Raw genomic sequence first — 19,578 nt, 5'->3', positions numbered from 1 at the left:
CTTCCACAGTGGGAGGGGACCCGAAGGGGTTGCCCCGAATGATACAGTCTTATAAGAAGTAAGGCCTCTCTCTGGAGAGTGATTACGTATTGTTTCTATTTACTTCTTATTCATTTTTCTCTTCCACAAAGAACATGTATGGAAAATTGGGCTCTGGCTCAATTTTCCCAGGTTTTTCTAAGTTGGTAATATTGGAAGGAACTGAAAAATATTTTAAAAATAACTAACAATCAATCCGGCCCTTCTTCTACTAAACTAATTTGTAAGGCATTGTTAAACAGTTTTGATTGGATACTGATGTTAGAGCTTAACAATGCCTTACAAATTAATCTAGTAGTATAATGTAGTATATGTTTAGCCCATTCACCCAATTTTTCTTTAAGGCTAGTCAAGTGAAGCAGTGGAAATAGAGAAGGAACAAAGAAATCTGGAACTGGTTGTGATCAATTAGTTGTAACCACCACTGTACTCAGACCAGCTCCATTGACCCAATACTTGAAGAACCCAGATAAAAGTCCTCTTTCTCTTCTCTTTTGCCTTTTTGTTTTTCAACATCCTTAGTTTTCTGGTTTTTGCAAGGGTTTGATGAGTAGGCCTTAAGGTTCTTAGCCTACTCGTTTTTTTTCTCTTCTAGTCTAAGCTAGCTATTGCAACCTTCTGCCAGTTCCTCCACCCCCCAGGCCAGCCTCATAGTGCTCTCAACATGTAGGATATGCTAATACCTCTGTTCACTTTCTGATCCTTATGTCAACTCTTACTTACACTTACATAAAGTAGTTGTTGTTGTTGTGAGTTTATGTTTTCTCTAGATGCTTATGCCTTCATTCATTTATTTTTCTTTTGCAGAAATTCTTTAAACCAGATTTAATTGACATGAGAAGCTCAAGTGGTTTTTTTAATGGTCAGTATCAGAACAGGCCTACCATCTAAATAAAGTTTGATTCTGAATTATCGAGGTGGAAGATAAAATAAAGCTTGACTTCTTACTCCCATAGTTTTGAAATTATAGCTATTCTGTACACATGACATACAAGACTATAAAAATAGCTTAACTTATTTAGAATAAAATAACTACCATCCAAGTTGGAAGAATCAAAATGTTTTGCTTATCTCAGTCCTTGAGGAAGTATAATGCCATACTCCAAGCAATCCTTCAACAAATATTCCTTGTGTATTTACTATATTTGGTTAGTAAATATATTTAGCAGATGATTAGGGTACAAATATTCTAAGCAATAAATTGGCCCAACATATCAAGGGAAAAGCCTTCCCCAACCCATCCCCAACTCTAAAGAAACTATATGTTAAAGCAGTGGTTCTCAGACATTAGTGTGCTTAAGATTCAGCTGTGACATTTGCTAGCAAAAGATTCCTGGGCCCACTCCCCGAGAGCCCTATTCAGTAGTTATTGGGCAGAATCTTCCTCTTTAACAGTGATTGTGATGCAGTGTTCCATAAACCTCTCTTAGAGATAAGTTTATTTTTTGTTTTTGTTGTTGTTTTTTGTTGAGTTGGCGTCTCACTCTGTCATCCAGGCTGGAGTGCAGTGGCACGGTCATGACTACCACAGCCTTGGCCTGATGGCTTAGGTGATCCTTCCGCCTCAGCCTTCCAACTAGCTGGAACTATAGGCATGTGCCACCATGCCTGGCTAATTTTTGATTTATTGTAAAGATGAAGTATCGCCAAGTTGCCCAGGCTGGTCTCAAACCCACGGGCTCAGGCAATCCTCTCACCTCAGCCTCCCAAAGTGCTGGGATTATAGGCGTGAGCCACCATACCCCACCAACTGGTTAAGGTAACAAGAAAAGAGCCCTGAAAGGTAAAAAGCCCTCTCTGCCAGGTGCAGTAGCTCATGCCTGTAAAAACCCTCTAACTGGAGCTACACTTGTAGCAAAGAAAATCCAGACATACATCTTCCTGTACCCTTTCCTGGAGGGAAAGGAGAATGCATCAGAAACGACCTGGGAAGCTCAGAAACGACCTGGGGACCTCATGACTCAGGAGCTCCAAAGGCTGTGACTTGGATTACCAGATTGGAAGCACTGAACATCTAGTCTGAAACAATCCCAGAAAGTATTTTCAAAGTGAAAACTTCCATACCAAATTCTCTAAAGAGTTAGACATTTTAAATGAGGAAAGTATTAGAAGACATACTCCAGAGATCACTTTTTTCCTAAAGTGGTGTTTTTATTCTTGATACTTAAAAAAAATCAGTAGCTCCCTGTGACCCCACAGCGCCCCATACCCTACAGTGGCCATCGTGTTTGTAACTTTTCCGTCCATTGCCTTTGTTCTTTCTTTTTGCCTTACACTCTTGTACTGCCTTCTATGGTTTAATTGCGCATTTTATGTGATTCCATTTTCTCTCTTCTCCTAGCATATCAATGGTACTTCTTTTTAAAATGTTCTTATTGGTTGCCCTAGATTTTGCAATATATATTTACAACTAATAAAAGTCCACTTTCAAATGACACTATAGTGCTTTGGTAATGCAAGTACTTTGTAACAGGATATTCCTAACTCCCCCCTCATGTCCCTTATCATGTTGCTATCATTCACTTATTAGTGAGCTAAAATCACTACATACATTGTTGCTGTTATCATCTCAGTTATATGTTAGACCAATTAAGAATAAGATGACCTGGGAGACCGAGGCGAGAGGATTGCCTGAGCCCAGGGATTCGAAGCCAGCCTGGGCAATTTGGTGAGACATCATCTCTACAATATATCAAAAAAGGAACTGGGCATGGAAGCATGGGCCTGTAGTTCCAGCTACTTGGAAGGCTGAGGTGGAAGGATCGCCTGAGCCCAGTGGGTCAACGTTTTAGCTGTGAGTGTGGCACTGCATTCCAGCCTGGGCAACAGAGACTCCGATTCAAAAAAAAAAAAAAAAAAAGAGGTGGCCAGGTGCAGCATCTCACACCTGTTATTCCAACACTTTGGGAGGCTGAGACAGGAGAATGGCTTGAGCCCCACTCTTGTACTGTCTTCTGTGGTTTAATTTAAACCATCCTAGGCAACATAGTGAGACCTCATCTGTATAAAAAAATAAAAAATTAGCCAGATGTGGTGGTATACACCTGTAGTCCCAGTTACTCAGGAGGCTGAAGTGGAAGGATCTCCTGAGCCCAGGAAGTCAAGGCTGCAGTGAGCTGTGATTGTGTGTTGCACTCCAGCCTGCGTGACAGCGTGAGACCCTAATTCAAAGAGTAAACTTTTTTTTTAGTGTAGAGAGAGATTTATTAGGCAGAAGAAGCAGTACACTCCAGAGAATTAGAAGCAGGCTTGAGTGTGAGAGTGACTCAAGAGCCATAAACATTTTAAAAAATATTTTTTCACAGGAAACAGAATTCTGAGTTAGCAAGTTTTTTCTTTCAACATGTAAAGCATTTTACTTCACTCTCCTCTTGCTTGCTTGGTTTCTGAAGAGAAGTCAAATGTAACTGTTATCTTGGCTTCTCTGTAGCTTAAGTTTTCCGCTGCTATCTACTCTGACATCTTTGAAGATTTTCTCTTTGTCTTTGATTTTCTGCAGTTTGAATTTGCTGAGTGGAGATTATTTGTCTCTTATCCTGTTTGGTGTTCTCTGAACTTCCTGTATCTATGGTTTGGTGTCTATCGTTAATTTTAGAAAATTCTCAATCATTACTTCAAATATTTCTTCTGTTAGTTTCTCTCCTCTTTTCCTTCTGGTATTCACATTACATGTGCTTATACATTATCCCAGTTCTTGGATACTCTTTTTCATTCTTTTTTCTCCTTGAATTTCAGTTTTGGAAGTTTCTATTGATTTCTCTTTAAGTTTACTGATTCTTTCCTTAGCTGTAAGTAGTGTATTAATGAGCCCATTAAAGACATTCTTCGTTTATGTTACAGTGTTTTTTACTTCTATCATTTCCAGCCTAAATATTTGTTAAAAAATGAAGGAAATATTTCCACTATTAAATTCCCAGAAGGTAAATATCACTGCTCATCTCAGAAAGTATAATATGCTGTTCACATTAATTTGCCATTAGTAACTTTCATAATCATAAATATACAGTAATGTCGCAATTTTATGTGACATGTAAAATCTTCTATCTACATGATTTTTCATATCTATGAAAATGCATCTGTTGTCATGTCTCTCAGATAAGAATGCTTATTAAATCACTTTATGCTGACATTTTCAGCCTTGGCACTATTGGCATTTTTGGCCAGGTAACTCTTTGTTGTAAAGGACTGTCCTGTGCCATAGGACACAGGATGTTTGTAGGATGTACACACATTGTAGGATGTTTAACAGTGTCCTTGGCCTGTTACCCACTTAAGCTGGTTGTAACTCCTCAGTTGGAGCAGCTCAAAACATTTGTAGACATTTTGTCAAATCATCCCTAGCTGAGAACCACTGCTTTAGACTTGAAGACAATTTATATATGTATATATATATTTTTTTCTCTCTTTAATTTTTTTATTTTAAAGATGTGGGGTACAATTCAGGGTTAAATATACAAATGTTCATCATGCAGGTACCCTTGTTGAGGAAGCATGCCCCACTTCCTCCGATAGATTCCCACTACTGCCAACCCTGTCTCCCCCCACCCCCCGGCAGTTTCCTGCTACTGCCAATCCTTTTCTTTTAGTATTATAATAATTGTTCAAGGTCCGCCTATGAGTGAGAATATGTGATACTCAGTTCTTTGTGTGATACATCACGCAGCATTAAATATTCAAAGTCCATCCAGGTAGCCGTGAAGTTCATGATCTTGTCCTTCTTTATGGCTGCGTAATATTCCATCGTGTATATGTACCACATTTTTTTATTATCTGTTGATGGGCAGCATGGTTGATTCCATGTTCTTGCTACTGTGAACAATGCTGCGATAAACATACATGTGCAGGTATCTTTTTTATAGAGTGATTTGAGTACTTCTGGGTATATACCCAGTAGGAAGATTGCAGGGTCGTATGGAAGGTTGATTTTTAGATCTTTTAGGAATCGCCACACTGTTTTCCATAGAGGGCTGTACTTGTTTGCACTCCCACCAACAGTGTAGAAGTGTTCCCTTTTCGCTGCATCCTCTCCGGCATCTGTTGTTTTTTAAGTTATTGATGATGGCCATTCTGACTGGAGTTAGGTGGTATCTCAGTGTAGTTTTAATTTGCATTTCTTTGATGACAGTGAGGCTGAGCATTTTTTCTTGTATCTGTTGGCTGCTTGTATGTCTTCTTTTGAGAACTGTCTATTCATATATTTTGCGCACTTAGTGGGGTTGTTTGTTTTTTTCTTTTCAGCACGTTTGAGTTCCTTGTAGATCCTAGATGTTAGCCTTTGCCAGACATATTGTTGGCATTTATTTTTTGCCAGTCTGTGGGCTATCTCCCTGCTCTCTTGATGATTTCTTTGGATTTACAGAAGCTTGGTTTGATGAGGTCCCACTTGTCTATCTTACCTCTTATGGTATGGGCACTTGGGATTGTGATCAGGAATTGTTTGCCAATTCCAATTTCCATAAGGGTGTCTCCTGCATTTTCTGAGGTTCTTATAGTTTGAGGTTTTATGTTTAGGTCTTTGATCCATTTAGATTTGATTTTAGTGAATGCCAATAGGTAGGGGTCTTGTTTTAATCTGCATGTGGTTAGCCAGTTTTCCCAGCACAAGTTACTGAATAGGTTCTCTTCTCCCCAGTGGTTGATGGTGGAGGCTTTGTCGAAGATGAGTTGGTTGAGAAGTTGAGGTTTTGCTTCTGGAATCTCTATCCTTTTCCATTGATCTATATGCCTGTTCTTGTACCAATACTCGACTGTTTTGATTATTGTAGCTTTATAATAAAGTTTAAAGTCTGGGAGTGTGATGCCTCCTGCTTTTTTTTTTTGCTGAGGATTGTTTTGGCAATTTGTGGTCATTTATGTTTCCATATGAAATCCTGAATTGTTGTTTCCAGGTCTGAGAAGAATGCTGCTGATAATTTAATGGGTATTGTGTTAAATCTGTAGATTGTCTTGGATAGGATAAACATCTTAACAATGTTGATTCTCCCAATCCATGAGCATAGAATATTTTTCCATTTGTTTGTGTCATCTTTGATTTCTTTGAGCAGTGTTTTGTAGTTTTCATTGTAAAGGTCTTTCACATCTCTGGTTAGGAAGATGCCAAGGTACTTGATTTTTTTTTTTTTTTGTGGCAATTGTGAATGGGATTCTGCTTTTTATTTGGGTTTCTGTTTGTTTATTGTTGGTATGTGGAAATGTGACTGTCTTTTGCACATGTATCTTATACCCTGAGACTTTGCTAAAGTCCTTTATCAGTGCAAGGAGGTTTCTGACAGATTCTCTTGGGTTTTCAAGGCATCATGTTGTCTGCAAAGAGGGATAACTTGACTTCCTCTTTTTCTATTTGGATACCCCTGATCTCCTTATCTTGTTTGATTGCTCTAGCTAGGACTTCCAAAACTATGTTGAAAAGGAGGGGTGAGAGTGGGCATCCCTGTCTTGTTCCAGTTTTCAGGGGAAATGGTTCCAATTTCTGTCTGTCTAGCAGTATGCTGGCTGTGGGTTTCTTGTAGATGGCTCTTACTATTTTGAGGTATGTTCCATCTATGCCTAGATGTTCAAAGGTTTTTATCAAGAAGGGGTGCTGGATTTTATCAAAAGTTTTTCCGTGTCTAATGATATAATCTTGTGGTTTTTGTTTTTACATCTGTTGATGTATTTAATTACGTTTATGGTCTTACAAATGTTGAACCAGCCCTGCATCCTGGAGATGAAGCCTACTTGGTTGTGGTGGATGATTTTTGTGATGTGTTGTTGAATCTGGTTTGCTAGGATCTTGTTGAGAATTTTAACATCTATGTTCATCAAGGATATTGGCCTGTAGTTCTCTTTCTTTGTTGAATTTTTACCTGGTTTGGGTATCAATGTGATGTTAGCTTCATAAAAAGATTTGGGGAGAGTTCCATCTTTCTCAATTGCCTGGAATACTTTCAATAGAATTAGTATCATTTCCTCCTTGTATGTTTTGTAGAATTCTGTTGGAAAGTCATGTGGTTCAGGGATTTTTTTTTTTTTTGTAGATAGTTTTCTTATGACATAGGCAACTTCCTGGGTTGTTATTGGTCTGTTTAGGATCTCAATTTCTTGTTGTTTCAACCTGGGGAGGTTGTGTGATATCAGAAAGTCCTCCATTTCCTTAAGGTTTTCATGTTGTTTCCATACAGTGTACATAAATAGTCTCTCGTAATCTTTTGTATTTCTTTGGGATCAGTTGTGACTTCATCTTTTGCATTTCTGATTGTGATTATTTGGGCTTTTTCTCTTTTTTTCTTGATCAGTCTAGCTAGGGGTCATCAATCTTGTTTATCCTTTCAAAGAACCAGCTTTTTGTTTTGTTGATTTTTTTGTATTATCTTTTTGTCTTCTATGTCCTGAATTTGGGCTTTTATTTTGGTGATCTGAATTCTTCTGCTGAAGTTAGGGTTTTGGTGGTCTTGCTTTTCCAGCTTCCTTAGGTGATTTCTTAGATTGTTACCTTGTGATCTTTCTATTTTCTTCATGTGTGTTCATAGAGATATGAATTTCCCTCTTAGTATTGTTTTCATGGCATCCCAGAGGTTTTGGTAAGATATTTCTTTGATTTCATTTGTTTCCAGGTTTCCTTTAATCTCTGTTTTTATTTCCATGTTGACCCAGGAGTTACTTAGCATTGTGCTATTTAGTGTTCATATTTTTGTGGGTTTGGGAGGAAATTTGTTGGTGCAGATATTTATTTTTATTTTTATTTTTATTTTTTATTTTTATTTTTTTGAGTTGGAGTCTCACTCTGTCACCCGGACTGGAGTGCAGTGGCCGCTCCCAGCCACCGCAGCCTTGACCTGCTGGGCTCTGGCGATCCTTCCGCCTCAGCCTTCCAAGTAGCTGGAACTACAGGCGTGCGCTACTACACCCGGCTCATTTTTTGATTTATTGTAGAGATGAGGTCTCACCAAGTTGCAGGTGGGTCTCGAACCTGCGGGCTCAGGGAGTTCACTCACCTCAGCCTCCCAAGGGTGCGGGATCACAGGCTTAGCCACCGAGCCTGGCTCAGATATTTATTTTTATTCCACTGTGGTCTGAGAAGGTGCATGGCAAGATTTCAATCTTATAAAATTTGTTTATGCTTGATTTATGACTGAGGGTGTGGTTGATCTTAGAGTATGTTCCATGTGGTGATGAGTAGAATGTATATTCTGTGGTTGTTGGGTGGAGTGTTCTGTAGGTATCAGTTAAGTCCATTTGGTCAAGTATCACGTTGAGGTTCTGGATCTCCTTGTTGATTTTTTGTCTTGATGATCTGTCTAGGGTTATGAGTGGCATATTTAGGTCCCCAGCTTTGATAGTGTTAAAATTTACCTAGAAGCTGCTTTATGAAAGTTGGTGCTCCTATGTTGGGTGCATGTATGTTTAGGGTAGATATTTCTTGTTGATGAATTGAACCTTTTGTTATTATGTAGTGACCTTCTATATCTTTTTAATTTTTTGATAGCTTAAAGAGTATTTTGTCTGATATTAATATCACGACTTTTGCTTTCTTTTGTGTTCTGTTCACCTGAAATTTTGTTTCCCATCCTCTTACTTTGAGTCTGTGAGTGTCCTTTTTGGTGAGATGAGTTTCTTGGAGACAATATATTGCTACCTCATGATATTTTATCCCTTTTTCCATTTTATAACTTTTCAGTGGTGCATTTAGTCTATTCACATTTAGGCTAATATTGAGATGTGAGAGTTTATTCCTGTCATGAGGTTCTTATAGAGTTTGTTGTTTTTGCTGCTGTCTGTTTGTTGTCTTTCTTTTGATTTTTGGATTGATTCATGTGTGTTTTCAATTTTTTCCTGTATTCTTGTGAAGGCCATTGTCATTCTTTTTTTCCTTTCTTCTGTGTTTAATACTTTCTTAAGTGTTTCTTGGTCTGGAGGCAGTATAAACTCTTAGGGATTGAATGGAAAAGATTTTGATTCTCTATCGCTGATGAAGCTTAGCTTAGCTGGGTAGGTTATTCTTGGTTGAAATTGTTTATCTTTGAGAACTTTGAAGATTGGGCTCCAAGCTCTCCTAGCCTGAAGTGTTTCTGTAGATAAATCTGGTGCTATTCTAATTGGTTTTCCCCAATAGGTAGTCTGACCTTTTTTCTCTTGCTGCCTTTAGGACTTTTTCTTTTGTACCTACTTTATGTAAGTGAATTATTGTGTATCTAGGAGTTGGTGTTTTCATTTGTTGTCTTACAGGGGTCATCTGAATCTGTTGTGTTTGAATGGTTGCATCACTGATGAGATGAGGGAAGTTTTCTTGAATAATTTCATGGAATGTTTGTTCCAGGGTAGTCTCTATCTATCTGCCTCAGGGATCCCAATTAATCTTAGGTTCAGCCTCTTGAAATAATGAGTTATCTCTTGAAAGTTTTGTTCTGTCTTTTTAAGCTTCTTTTCTATGTTTTTAGCAGTTTGGATTTGTTCCATACTTTTGTCCTCAAACTCTGAGATTCTTTCTTCTGCTTGGCTAATTCTGCTTTCCATGCTTATCAGTTTGTTATTTATTTCATTCACTGTATTCTTTATTACTGTTATCTGTTATCAACTCCTTCATTCTTTCCTCTTATCTCTCCTCAATTCTATTTATTCTCTCTATTAATGTCTTGATAGCTGGGTTTGTAGTTTGAGACCAGTCATGCTGGGGGCTCTTTGCTGTTTGCATTCTGAAGTCTGTAATCTCAGTGCCTGACCTCCCAGGGGTCTGTATGAGAACTATATTCTTCTTTTGGTTTTTCTTCATTTGTGTAGATTCCCCCCCCCCTTTTTTTAACCTCTTCTTTAATTTTGTTATACAGGGATGGGGGGGTAGCTTTTACTTCTCTTTGCTCAATCTCCTATTCTTTTTTATGTGAATCCTCTGGCTTTGTTCAATTCTGAAGCTGGACTGTAGGTTGGGAGCTGTACTTTTTGCAGTTTTGAGACTTAATTGAAGGGGGAGCTGGAATTCAGAAATTATCTGGAAATCTCAGAATCTGCTGACCAGTTTGTGGGCCCCCTGGAACCCACTTCCCACTGCCTACAATCTGTCCATGCAGTGGGGGTATAGGTTTGCTCTCTGAAAGCAAAATGAGGTAAGAAAAAGGAAAAGAATGGGAAAAGGAAGGAGGAGGATGAGAGGAAGGTGGAGAGAGAGAAGAATAAGAGAGAAAACAGACAGGCATAACAACTAACAAAAAGAGACACAAACAAAGACAGATTTTTAAAAACTAAAACATACAGACAATCATACAAACACATGAACCGACAAACCCCCCCCATTGATGTACTTTCCCTCCAAAAATACCCATATACCAACAGGAAGTCTAAAAAAAACAGCAATAAAATAACAGACAAAGCAAGTACGAAAACATAATCAAAACAGAAAGAGAGAGGAAAAAAAAACAAAAACGAGCAAAAGAAACAGACAAACCAAAAAAAAAAAAAAAAAAAACCCAAAACAAAACAAAACTCCCTCTGAGGTCGGTCCTGTAAGTCCAACTTCCTTTCAGCTCTAATCTTCAGCCCCTCTCTTCTGCTCTGAGTGCAGGCTGATAGGGTTACTCTCAGCATTGGTCAAATGTTCCACGGACTACTGTAGGAGGAGGGAGGTTCAGATCTGGACTCATCTGGCTTGCTGCCTGTCAAATCTCCTATTCAGATCTGATGTGTCTTTGTCCGGTCCAGTGTGGGGGAGGGGCTTCTGAGTCTCTCCAAGTTTGAGGAGATTACCTCTAGGTCCCATGTTGGAGGCTGGTGGAGCTGGCGGGGCATTGCAGGTCTCTGCCTGGTTCCAGGCAGAGAAAATGATTCTGGTTGGTGTTTCCTCCTGGTGGTGGAGCTCCTCTCCAGCTCTCCCTGATCTTCTCTGTCCACGGATCCAATCCAGGGCTCCAGCCGCTTTGCTGTCACAGGTGATGGTGTGGGCCAGGTGCCAGGTGATGAGAATCAGCTGGATTCAGCAGGCTCTTCTCCAGAGAGTCCCAAGAAGAGCGGATGATCCTGCATGCCAGCAGCTCCAATCTCAGGGCGGTGGGGGTTACAGTCACCTCTGGGGTAGAGGCCCAGGTGCATGAACATGAGTCTCCCCTCGGACAGACTTTCACTCATCCACTGACACCCACCCACTCACACAGAGAGTCTTTATAGATACTTGCTCTTGCAGAGACTCTCACAGTCCAACCTGTCCCGTTGCCATCTTGCCAGAAATCCCCTATATTTTGTTTTTTGAAGTCTCTGATGACAATCAAACCTCTAAATTCTAGTTCCATGGCATATACTTTAAAAATTATCTGGCCAGGCACAATGGCTCATTCCAGCATTTTGGGAGGCTAGGGCAGGAAGATTGCATGAGCCCAGGAGTTCAAGAAAAAGACTAGGCACAATAGTGAGACCTCATCTCTCCAAAAAAAAAAAAAAAATTATCTGGGCGTAGTGCCACACACCTGTACTCCCAGCTACTCAGGAGGCTGAGGTGTAAGGCTCACCTGAGCCCAGGAGGTTGAGGCTATGGTAAACTAATCTCGCCACTGTACTCCAGCCTGAGTGAGAGACCGAGATACTGACTGAAAAAAAAAAAGTATCATACCTGTAAGCTCTAAAACATTACCTGCGGTAACTTCTAAATCACTAATGGAAGGAATTAAGATGGCCAACGAAAAGCAGCTAAGGAGAAAACCAAAATAGAGTTTCCTCAGTAGCCAAAGAGAAATGGGACTAGTCGTGTACCCCACAACTCATCAAAGAAGCGATAATAACCACATAGTGCAAAGAGAAAAATGGATCAGTCTGAGTTGGAAGTATCCAGACTTTGACCTGGATCACAAAATTCATAGGTACCTTTTGGATGCAGTGGGAAAGGTGAGTGAGGGAATTTGGGAAATCTGTGCTCCTGCCATGGACTTGAAAGGCCCTCTGAACTTTGTGGGACTCATCTATTAGGGGAAACTGCCTTACACACAACTATGCTCTGCCAAAAACTGTGGAATGGTGCAGGAAAAGAAAGCCCTGAGCAGCTCCAGCTGCCACATCCCAGAAATTTAACCCTTGCTGGCAGCTGCTTTCTAGCCAGCCTGGGAGGGGATGGGCCCCAAGGGCAAACTCCACGCAGCACACTGTTCCTGGATAGGGCAGGCTGCCCTGAGAACACCTTAGGCTGGCTGTACTTTGACATTCTGAATGCAGACTGCCTGAGGTTAAGGGGAGGGAGGGAAGCTGGGCGTGACTTATTAGCCTAGCAACATTTCAACTTCTCATGTAAACTCTTTTGTGCAGCCTCTGCACAATAGCATTACCCCAGCGGTTGGGGACTCCCTCTCTGTTCCCCACTGGGGTAGCCAAAAGTACACACAGGTAGGGAGCTTGTGCTCTACAAAAAAGATACCCATGCACACATGTTTATTGCAGCAGCATTGAACATTATTCACAATAGCAAAAACCAACCATGCTGCCTATCAAAAGTGGATTGAATAAAAAAAAGTGGTACATATACATGATGGAATATTATGCAGCCATAAAGAAGGTCAAAAGGAGGTGAAAGATTTCTATAAGGAGAATTACAAAACACTGATGAAAGAAATTGTAGAGGGCACAAACAAATGGAGAAACCTTCCATGCTCGTGAATTGGAAGAATCAACATTGTTAAAATGATCATATTGTCCAAAGGAATCTATAGATTCAACACAATCCCTATCAAACTACCAAGTCATTTTTCACAGAATTAGAAAAAACAATTCTAAAATTCATATGGAACCAAAAAAAGAGCAAGAATAGTCAAAGCAATCCTAAGCAAAAATAACAAAGCTAGAGGCATCACATTACCTGACTTCAAACTATACAAAAAGGCTATAGTAACCAAAACAGCACGATACAGGCACAAGAGCAGACACATGGACAAATGGAACAGAATAGAGAATCCAGAAATGAACCCAGATACCTACAACTGACCGATCTTTGACAAAGCAGACAAAAATACACACTGAGGAAAGGGCACCCTATTCAACAAATGGTGCTGGGAAAATTGCTACATGCAGAAAAATGAAACTTGATCCCTCTCATCGTATACAAAAATACATTAAAGATCTAAATGTCAGACCTTAAACCATAAAAATCCTAGAAGAAAACCTAGGAAAAATTCTTCTGGACATTGGCCTAGGCAAATAATTTATAGCTAAAACCCCAAAAGCAAATTTGACAAAAACTAAAATAAGTGGGAGTTAATTAAATTCAAAGCCTTCTGCACAATAAAAAAAAATATTCAACAGAGCAAATAGGCATTCTATAGAATGGAAGAAGATACTTATAAATTATATATCTGACAAAGAACTAATATCCAGAATTTACAAAGAACTCAAATCAGCGAGTAAAAAGGCCAATAACTTCATTAACAAGTGGTCATATGACGTGAACAAACATCTCTCAAAAGAAGATATACAAATGGCCAACAAACATATGAAAAAATATTCAATATCATTCATCATTAGAGAAATGCAAATTAAAACCACCATGAGATATCATTATACACCAGTCAGAATGACTATTATTAAAAAATGAAAAAAAAAAAAAAAAACACAGGTCGGGTTCAGTGGGTCAGCCTGTAATCCCAGCACTTTGGGAGGCCGAGGTGAGTGGATTACCTGAACCCACGGGTTCGAGGCCAGCCTGGGCAACTTGGTGAGACCTTGTCTCTACAATAAATAAATTTTAAAAATAGCTGGGCATGGTAGCGCGCACCTGTAGTTCTGGCTACTTGGAAGACTGAGGCGGAAGGCTCACCGGAGCCCAGGAGGTCAATGCTGGGGTGGCATGAGCGTGCCACTGCACTCCAGCCTGGGTGATGGAGTGAGACTTCAACTCTAAGTAAATAAATAAAAACAATAGATGTTGTCATGGATGTGGTGAAAGGAATTGTTTATACACTGTTGGTGGGAGTGTAAATTAGTACAACGTTTATGGAAATTGGTGTGGAGATTTCTCAAAGAACTAAAAATATGTCTACCATTTGACAGAGCAATCTCACTACTAGGTATCCCCCCATTATATAAGACCCCTACATTCACATGTTCATCACAACACAGTTCACAATTGCAAAGAATCAACCTAAATGTCCATCAACTGATCAATGGATAATAAAAATGTGATAGAATGAAATAAAGAATGAAATAATGTCTTTTGTAACAACTCGAATGGAATTGGAGAACATCATCCTGAGTAAACTAATGCAGGAACAGAAAACCCAACACTGCATGTCCTCACTGATAAGTGGGAGCTAAATAGAGGATCAGCCAAGTCATAGAGAGAGGTATAACGAACACTGGAGACTCAGAAGGGGGAGGAGGAAACAGTGGAGGGCTGAAAACTCATCTATCAGGTACAGTGTACACAGGTGAGAGTGGTGAGTACACTTAAAACCCAGACTTCTTCACCACTACACAGTGCAACCATGTAAGCATAAACTATTTGTACCCCCTAAAGCTATTGATATAAAGAAAAATAAATAACTTCAATCAATATGACTCATTTGTTTAGTGAATATGTGTATTACATCCACTTGAATAATTTCTTTTACATCATCTTTGCCTACATACTTACATTACATAATGCCTACAGGAGATGGTCAGCCAATATTTGTTGAATTAATAACATTAAAATACATTTCTTACTCACGTTTAATGTAACATATGCTATATTTAGGCCATCTTGAAAGTGCCCTTAAATCTGACTTGGGTGTGTACAAATAAGTAAATAAATTCTAATTATGCCAATTATGTGCATCTTCTGTGCTTCTTGATCTTATGAATTCTTAAAGAAAAGACAGCTCACTTTTGGAAGATTCCTAGGATTTACACACACACACATGGCTATGTATACTTTATCAACTTATACTATTCAAAACAGGAAAGTTGAGCTCGTACTTTGTTTACATTACTATTTGAGGTAAATAAACATATTTTGAACTAAATGTAATAGTGAAATAATCCAAAAGTAATTTGGCTAGTGAGTCAGATTCAGCTTGTGATTACAAAATATATATATACAGTTTTTTTACAAGCAAATTTAGTATTAAAGGCATAATTTAATTCATGTTATATTTTTAAAATGTATACCTTTATCATTTGTCATACCATTGAAAGTTATAGTGCATAATCTGTGAATAATTGCATTTTCTTTTTTAAATTGACATACTCTTTTTAAAAATTACAGTGGAATTTCTGCCTCAAAAATATATTAGATAGTATAAGCTTAGTGATTCAGCAGAATTTGGTTCTAGTTCTGGATCTGTCACTACCTTTGAGGGTATTTATTTAAACTCTCTGAGTGTCAGTTTATTTATGTATAAAGAACTTAAGGGTTCGGGTGCAGTGGCTCATGCCTATAGTCTCAGCTACTTGGAAGGCTGAGGTGAAAGGATCGCCTAAGCCCAGGATGTCAAGGCTGCAGTGCAGTAAGCCGTGATCATGCCACTGCACTTCAGCATGGGTGACAGAGTGAGACTCCAATAAAAAGAAAAACAAAACTCAGGGTCCCTTTTTGGCTCTAATATTATATGATTCTTTGAATTTATAATATTGGAGCTTTTCAATATGTATCCGTCTGTAATGTTTTTGTCTATTCCTCAGAGAGCAATTATTCCTATATTTTGAATTAAAACCTTAGATCACATTTTTCTGAAAAGGGTTGAGCGTAGTGTCTCATGCCTTGTCATCCCAGCACTTTGGGAGGACAAGGAGGGAGGATCACTTGACCCCAGGAGTTCAAGACCAGCCTAGGGAACATAACAAGACCTCATCTCTACAAAAAAATTTTAAAAATTAGCCGAGTGTGGTGGCATGTGCCTGTAGTCCCAGCTACTTGGGAGGCTGAGGCAGAAGGATTGCCTGAACCCAGGAAGTCAAGACTGCAGTGAGAGGTGAGTGTGCCACTGTACTTCAGTCTGGGTGACAGAGTGAGACTTCAGTTAAAAAATTTTCTTTTCCTGGAAAGAATAATTATTTTCCAGAGTCAAATACTTAGTGTTGCCTGGCCTGATAGTTACTATTTTAGGAACTTATTTTTTCTTGTTGTTACTATAAAACTAATGTAGGCACTTAGTTTAAAAAAACAATTTCAACAGTGTATGATGATATTAAGTAGTCTCTTTTCTTGCCCTCATCATGACAGAAACTGCTATTTCCCAACTTCTGTCCTACTCTTAATCCTTTTAGTAATGGAATCCCAGATGTGTGCTGTGCCCATGACTACTTGTCATTTCCTAACCTACCTCACATGTAGATATGACCATGTGACCAAGTTCAAGCAAAGAGAATATGAACACAAGTGTGCAATATTCATCCATGTATTTTAATTATTTTTATTTATCATTTATTTATTTTTAATTATAAAGATGTGGGGTAAAATTCAGGGTTAGATATACAAACATTGATTATGCAGGTACCCTTGTTGATGAGGTGTGCCCCTGCCTCCCCTAAGCAGTTTCCCTCAACTGCCAATCCTACCCCCACCCGACAGTTTCCCACTACTGCCAATTGCTTTCTTATAATATTATAATTGTTCAAGGTCCGCTTATGAGTGAGAACATATGGTACTCTGTTCTTTGTTTCTGTGATAGATCACTGATATCTACATAATTTAAAAATGAAAATACTTGCCAACCGTGTTTTCTCTTTTCACCTCCTGTAAGCCGGATCACAGTTGTGATGCTGCTGGCAAGCTTTCACCATGTGTTGAAGTACCCCAGGATTTATAGTGCCTGGGTCAGTGGTACCTTTTCACAAATTTCTCATTAAGACTTTTCATCTGGACCTCATGAAGGAGAGCTGTCCCACTCTGGACTGTTATGTGAGATAAAAACAAATCTGTCTTGTCTGAGTCACTTTATTTTCATGGCTTTGTGTTATAGCAGCTTAACCTATACCTTAACTAACACAAAAATTGCTTCCAGGAGTAGGGTAACCTAAAAAAAAAAAGGCCTACTATTAAAAAAGCCTAAAATATGTGGCATTGATTAAGCACCCAGTCAGTGGGAAGCAAGGAAATAGATAATTGCAGGCTAGAAAGGTGGTGACCTTTGTGACATCATGGCAAAATAGCAAAGCTAATACTTCTTCTAATAACTTGGAAGGCAGACCATGTGCCTACTGCACCCATAGCTTTTTAAAGGAAGAGGTAGGAAAAAAAAAGAAAGAAAAACTAGACTGTCGGTGTGTTTGCGTTGGTTGTTCTTTACCACTTTTAGCAAGGTACCATACATATGAGATAAGTCAGGCAAGAACGAACTAATTTACAAATAGAAATATCAAAGAATACAGCTCAACTAAGGGAGTCACAGTCTCTGACTGTGGCTTGCAATTAAAATTGATGTCAAACTTAATAACTGGGAGTTAAAGTTTGGAAAGTCAGCTGTAACTGTTCTCCCTAAAGCAGAGCCTTTGGCCATTGCCCTTTTCAAAAATTTCTCATTAAGACTTTTCATTTGGACAGTGTTAGCCCTGTAACAAAGGTCAAAGGGAAGGTGTTGCCATCCTAATCTAACCTAGTGTTTTAGATGACTTTAAAATAGCTACCTTAAAATAAGAGAGGAAAATGAGCTAAGTACAAAAGTAAACAAAGTAAGAGCCTTGGCAGCCTTAAGAACTATGACCAGAAAAGATTTTGGAACTGGAACTGATTGGTAGTAAATAGACAAAGCTTACTAAAATTTTGATAGAATTGTATTTTCAGCAAAACCACAAACCTGGCACAAAAATGCCTGTAATTTTTCAATCTCTAAAATAACCACTAGGCCCTCAGATTTGCATCATCAGAAAGCAGGCTATGAAATTTGTGCCGTTCCCAAAGAAGCCCACTCTCCAATGCCAACTTAGATATGGCTTAGAGGATACGCAATTAAAATTTTCCCAGAAGGCAAAGCCAAGGGCCTCAGAAGACTAGGGACAGGGAATTTCTTGCATGGAGCTGATTGAGTATCTAACAAGGTGTCTTCACAATTCCCGCTCAGAAGATGAATTGTGAATATTACGTGTTGCCCATTTTTCCTTTTTCAAACCATCATAATCATATTGTTTCTGTTCTCTGCTCTGGTTTATGTCAATATCATCTGTCTTAGTCTATTTTGTGCAATTATAGCAGAATACCACAGACTGGGGTAATATAATGAACAGAAATTTGTTTGGCTCATGATTCGGGAGGACTGGGAAGTCCAAGATTGAAGGGGTCTTATTTTGTGAGGGTCTTCTTGCTACACCATAACATGGCAGATGGCATCACATGTGAAAGAGCATGCATGCCAGAGAGAGAGAAGAGGGTCAAACTTATCCTTTTATCAGGAACCCATTCTCAAAATAATTAACCCACTCTAGCGATAACAGCATTAATCTATTCATGAGGACAGAGTCCTCATGATCTAATCACCCCTTAAAGGGCCCACCTTTCAGCATTGTCACATTGGGGATTAAGTTTCCAACACATGCACTTTGGGACACATTCAAACCATAGCATCATTCGATCATTTTTCTACCTTATAACTTTTGTCAAAATCTCTAGTCCACAGATTACTAACTCTTCCATCTTCAACTTTATTATACATTCATGCTCTTTGGGCTTCCTTATTATCATGTCTGGATATTTCCAGAGGGAGATGTTATGAGACATATACTTAGTTTGACTTATCAAATTTAAAGCCTTTAACAACTTTTTAAAAATTACTGAATTGCTAAATAGGTTGGGATTCCTGGAATGACCTAGTGAGGACTTCTGCAAATCATCTCACTAAATGAAGCAAAAAAGCTGGACATAATTGTCAAAACAATCACTTCAGAATTCTAGAAATTGAAAAAAGGCATACAACAAATTGAGAAGTGTTTATGAAAGAAAAACTATGGAGCCTCAGTGGGAATATTTGGGAGCCTATGGCATTTTGGTCTTCCATTCCCCCACCCCTGTTTCTCGATGTTGTAGTTCCACCAGGGCAGGGCAGAGCATGAGCCAGCAGCTAGAGAGAATGATTAGATTTGATTGATTGATTGATTGATTGATTTTGAGTAGGAGTCTCACTCTGTTACCCAGGCTGGAGTGCAGTGGCATGCTCATGGGCACCGCAGCCTCGACCTTCTTGGCTCAGCTCATCTTTCCACCTCAGCCTTCCAAGTAGCTAGAACTACAGTTAAAGAAATTAGAGACCTAAATAATTGGAAATACATTTTATATCATGGAGTAGAAGACTGAATAGTGTTAAAAGATGCCAATTCTCTTGAAATTTATCAAGGGACTCAACACAATCCTGATCAAAATTCCCTAAATTTTTGTAGAAATTGATTCTAATTAGAATCTGATTCTAAAATTTAGAACCTGATTCTAAAATTTAGCTTAGGAAAAGCAAAGGATACATGTTGAAATAATTTTGATAAAAATAAAGTTGGAAAGCCGGGCTCGGTGGCTCAGCCTGTAATCCCGCACCTTTGGGAGGCTGAGGTGAGTGGATTGCCTGGGCCCGCGGGTTCGAGACCCGCCTGGACAACTTGGCGAGACCTCATCTCTACAATAAATCAAAAATGAGG

General features: G+C 39.0%; 1 protein-coding gene across 1 annotated transcript in view; it reads left to right on the top strand.

The window, feature by feature from the left end:
* The window catches only part of RGS22 (regulator of G protein signaling 22), a 139,536-nt gene extending 138,610 nt beyond the window's left edge, over positions 1 to 926 (top strand). Inside the window, exon 28 of the mRNA XM_021716336.1 lies at positions 847 to 926. The gene's annotated coding sequence lies outside the window, so the exon portion shown is untranslated. The remainder of the gene's footprint in view (positions 1 to 846) is intronic.
* The last annotated feature ends 18,652 nt before the right edge of the window (positions 927 to 19,578 follow it).

The sequence above is a fragment of the Carlito syrichta genome, unplaced genomic scaffold, assembly GCF_000164805.1.
Source record: "Carlito syrichta isolate Samal-C Ts95f unplaced genomic scaffold, Tarsius_syrichta-2.0.1 Scaffold308755, whole genome shotgun sequence".
Taxonomy (NCBI): domain Eukaryota; kingdom Metazoa; phylum Chordata; class Mammalia; order Primates; family Tarsiidae; genus Carlito; species Carlito syrichta.
The sequence above is the reverse complement of the archived record's forward strand: the minus strand, read 5'-3'. Positions and strand labels throughout refer to the sequence as shown.